This window comes from Arvicanthis niloticus, chromosome 11 (assembly GCF_011762505.2).
Source record: "Arvicanthis niloticus isolate mArvNil1 chromosome 11, mArvNil1.pat.X, whole genome shotgun sequence".
In the NCBI taxonomy this organism is placed as follows: domain Eukaryota; kingdom Metazoa; phylum Chordata; class Mammalia; order Rodentia; family Muridae; genus Arvicanthis; species Arvicanthis niloticus.
The window spans coordinates 57,564,658-57,569,845 of NC_047668.1; positions in this window are offsets into that span (position 1 = coordinate 57,564,658).

Here is a 5,188-nt window from a genome sequence, read left to right on the forward strand (position 1 = left end):
GTACTCCACTACCTCCAAATCCTTTTCCTTTGGAAGCTGCTGGAAGATTAGGTATCCATCAATCGCCTCCCCAAACTGTAGAGCCCAATGTGGTTTTCAAAAGCCTGTTTCTACCTCAGGCTTGGCTCCCTGCTGGGAAAGCAGGCTCATCTCTGATGACTTCCACACCAGTAAACACAGAGGGACTTCCCGGAATGCACATGGCCCAGCCAGAGTACTTCACACATCAGAAAAATAACAAGTACATCGAAAATAAATTTGACTTGTTTATACGTCTTTTTAAGACATAGGGCATTTAAAATAGCTAATAAATCTGCTTTGAATGGGGCTGTGATAAAAGAGTCATTGTTAAGCTGTCCCCAGAGATCAGGGATGGCAGATTCTTTCCAAATAGGAGAGATAGCTGCTCTCTTGTATCCCTCTGTGGTCAGAGAGAAAAGAACTGGTTTGTGTTGGCCAGTCCAGAGGTATTTCAGCCCCTGACATAAGAAGCTAATGATAAAACATGGTCTTGTATGAGGGTTTGTTTGTTCCTTTGTCCTTTGTGGGTTTTTTTGTTTGTTTGTTTGTTTTGCTTGAATGAGAGGGGACAGAGTGTATCTAGGGCACTAGCATATCTCACAGAGAAATCAGATCCAGTCTCTGCCCTCAAGTCTTGTAAGCAGTAGATCAATGCAATACTACAGGGCTGCACCCAGGACAGACCCAGACCAGGAACAGAGGAGCCAAAGCCCCAGGGGCTTCTCAAAGGCCACCCACCTACTCTGAGCTGGGGGAAAACATTCCTGGGCTGGCTTTTCTCAGACCAGATGAGTGGAAATTGTGGGGGAGGTGCCTGCATCCTCTTGAGGGTGGGGCATGGGTGGGACATGGGTAGGGTAGACGTCTGTCTGTGTTTTCTAAACATCCCAGGTGATGGCCATATACAGAGGAGTTTAAGATCTCAATTCCAGACAAGGCTTTCCCAGGTCTCCAATAAAAGCCCCCACAGACTCTATAAATCATGGAGCTCAGTGAAAAGGAAAACGGACAGTCTTTGTTGAAATACTATTAGAACTTTGAGATGGTGAATCACCACACTGAACCAAACACAGGCAGACCCTGATGATTACCCAAGTTTTCTCTCACACAGCCGGATTGGGAGGTAGTCAGTGCTATCTCCTGGCAGCAGACCCAACCCCTCATTTGCCCCAGTTCACCACTGTCTTAGTTGGGATTTCCATTGCTGTGAAGAGACTTCAAGGCAGGAACATGGCAGCATCCAGGCAGGCATGGTGCGGGAGGAGCTGAGAGTTCTACATCTTCATCTGAAGGCAGGAGAAGACTGACTAGGAAGCTAGGAGGAAGATCTGTCAAAGCCCACCACCACAGTGACACACTTTCCTCAACAAGCCCATGCCTCCTAACAGTGTCATTCCCTGGGCCAGGCATATTAAAATAACCACACCCATAGTCAATAGCCCATTGCGATCTCTGACCCACCACCTGCACCCAATAGGAGCTGACCAGGGAGACTGAGTCTGCTCTCCAATCTCTGACAATGGCTGCTTTGGAAAGAGTATTTCCGGGACAAAATGTTAGTAAAGGAGACATAAATGCCCTGGTTGTCAGTAAAGACAGCCATAACTGGCCACAGGGGAACTGACTGTGCTCATCTGTCAGTTAAGGATGGGTTCTAGAAATTGTGCTGGCCATGACACTCTGAGCAGTGGGGAGGTAGCCTTTGGACAATGGCTTGTGCTCACCATCTGGGGACACAGGGCCATCAGCCCTGCCTGCACACAAACTTTGGCATCAGGGTTTGTTAACCCTTGGCACAGGGTGCTGTCTTTGATTTACTCTCCTCACCTCTGTCCAGCTGGCTTAATACCCTGGAAGGTGTCACATCGTCGTCAGTGGTTTTGGTTTTTTGTTCTTTGGGGTTTTTGTTTCTGTTGCTGAGAGGACTGAACGTAAGGGTGTGAAGGGCAAAGAACTCGGCATGCCAGCTTCCTCCTGTTCTAAGCCAACACCCCACATCTAGTAACACTCAAACAATTTACAAATAAGGTCAGCTTGCACATTACCTATTGTTTCTAGAACATCTGAGGCCAAATGCTCTTTTATTCACAAGGAGCCAGAGGTCCAAGTCTCAATTCTGACAGTTGAGAGCAGCAGACTGGCTCCTGATTAGAGTCAGCTTCAGAGCTTGAAAAAACCTGGGGTCCCAGATGTCCATCTGACCCATTAGAGAGTCCTGGGGGTGGGGCATAGCTGTGGGTGTTTAAAGTGCTACTGTGAGCCAGGTGCCAGATTTGTGGGCCTTGGTCTCAGGGAAGGAAGTATCCTCAGGGCCTGTGACCAGGCTGGATAACAAGCACTCTTGCTTGTCCCCCATTCCCTGGCCCAGACTCCAGCCCCTGTTCACTTCCTACAAATCTTAATCCTTGCTGAGGTTCTGGCAGAGGAGCTTCCAAGGAGAGCTTGCTGGAGGAAACCTTTGGAGGGTTCCATTGGTAGAATTAGAGTCTGCAGGTTTGCCAAGCTGAATGTTCAACAGGCCTCTGCCTATTCCTTGTGAAAGGCTGACGTTTTGCTTAGAAGGTTCCTAATAATCTGGGCTTTGGCAGCTGACCTGGAGAAAGATCCCCAAGCCTCTCTACAGGGTCCCCTGGGCAGCACCTGAGGCAAGACAGACTTGCTTCACACACTGGCCGTTATGCTGCAACTGTTGAAACTCAACCCTGGTTGCTTCCAATCCCGGCTCAAAACTACTCACCATAAGCAACACGAGTTCAAAGCTTATGTAGCAGTTAGCTACGGACCAGATGGAGGAAAGTGCGTTGGCATCTTCTGACCCGCCTACTCCACTTAGCATAATGTCTTTAGGTTTACTCATGTTGCCGTAAATGCCTAAAGCTCTGTCATATGTATGTGTATAGATCAGGGTTTTGTAAGTCTTGTTTGGGCTGACTTTCCTCTTTTGGCCATAGTATTCTGAGTATCTTTTTGATTTCAGTGATTTGATTATATAAGCAGAGGAAGGTTGTCTGGTGGCTCATAGGAATCGTACTTTTATTTTTTTTTTTTAAGGAATCTCCTCATGTTACTTTCAATGGTGATTGCAGTTTTTATCCCCACTGAGTCCATGAGTTGAAATGTCTTCTTATTTGCCACTGTGAGGTGACAGTTGCTGTACCTTGGATTTGTGCTTTCCTGAAGTGATGCTGAAAATCGTTTCAGAGGCTCTTGGCCATTTATCTATAGTGACTGGGAAAATGTCTGCGCAAGCACCATTTCCGAGTTTCAGACTGGGTCACAGGGCATTTCTCTATTGAGTTGTAGAAACTCTTAAATATTGTGGAATACTTAATCCCTATGGAAAGTGCAGCTTGTGAATGTCTTCCCTAATTCTGCAGGTCGCCTTTTCATTCTGTTGATTGACTGACTCTCTGATTTTGTTGCCTGAGAATGCCATGCATGACAAGTCATCGCCAAGATCAATGTCATATGCCATTGCTTCTAGTCTTATAGCTTCAGATTTTCTGTGTAGAAGACTTAAACCTGTCTTTCCATTGGTTTGGGTGTCAGGTATGGGTTTAGCTTTATTGTTCTATCACCCCCGAGGATATGCAGTTTTCCCAATATTGTTTTTGGACATGTCTTTCCCCCAACTATGTATTCTTGATGCCTCTGACCATAGATATGTGTGGGTTTATTTCTATGGAGCAAATTCTTTACAGGAAGAATATATTCTACCCTGACTGTTCAGCTTGATACATATTTGGTATAGGAAAGAAAGCCAGCATGCAGAATTCTCTGCCGTTTGTCTGCCTTTAGATGACAGTTTTCATGATAATGAGTCAGTCACACACCGGTGTCCAGATGTACCCACGAGGGTGACTAGTGTGGAATGTCACTCCTTCTGGTTTCCACCCTATCGCCCATATTCACCTCTCTGTTATGGTATCATTATTCTGGTTTCCTCTTGCAGTTGATCCCTCTGTTCTTTTGACTTGGCTTCATTGGTCTTTGAAAACTTCCTTGGCTTTTAGTATTTCAAAATGATCCCACTGTTCACTGGTCTGTCTATCCTAGGTACAGCCATTTGTCCAGGACCCCAGGTTTCTTTTACTGGAAAAAAAAATAGCTTTCCAGAATTTGGCACAAGGATACTGACTGTCATTGCTACTGACTGGCTATTAGATTTTCCAATGGAGAGAGTTAGATCTCGTGGTTGTTTTTGTTGTGGTTATTGTTTAATTTGCTTATTTTGTTTGTACTTAAAAACATTTAGGATTATTGGGGTTTCAATTTTATATTTCTATATCTTTTACACTAAAAACCCTTCAGTTCCTAGTAACATCATAACTATAACAAATATAATATTTTCAGGGGATAAGCTTATATCATTACTAACAATATAACAATAGAACTATTTCAGTGTTTTCCCCCTGGTAGTTTTATTTCTAATTTTTAGCATAAACATATGTTCTATCATATTTTAAAAAGAATTTGAAAGCACACTGTGTGTACTTGCATACTCATGTAGGCCATGGTGTGTGTGTGTGTGTGTGTGTGTGTGTGTGTGTGTGTGTGTGTGGCGCAGAGGACATCTTTCAGGAGTCAGTTCTCGCTCTCTGCCTTGTAGATCCTTGGACATGAGCTCAGGCTGACATGCTTGCTTGACAAGTGCTTTTTACCAGCATGGCTTTTTGTTTTGATATGATTTTTTAACTGGGCCCCCTTTGAAGACAAGCTTGACTTTGAATTCTTAATCTTGCTTCTGGCTTCTAGGGGAACTGAACATGGGCATGAACAGCCTAGCTCCATCCCTGATTGTTATCTGGATGGTCTTCTTAGATAAAGCATAGCTGTATGTGTCAATCTCCTTTCCTGTTTAATGTGATATCCTGGAGATAACTCCAGTTTCAGCTCCTAGGCAGAACTTGGTCATATAATTACATGAACTCAGAGTGATTTCATCAAGCACCACCACCCCAGACGTTTACGTATTTCATGCTCTGATCACATGAAGAGTAGTGTGCTCTATCTCACGATGTTCGGAGCAGTGCGTTTGAGAAGCAGGACTGTAGGGATGAAGTCAGTGCAGATATTAGATAGTGGTGAATTCTCCTTCAGGGGTGAGGACGGAAGATGCTGAGATCTGTTAGACATGTCTCTCACAGGCACACATTTTGAGCCAGCT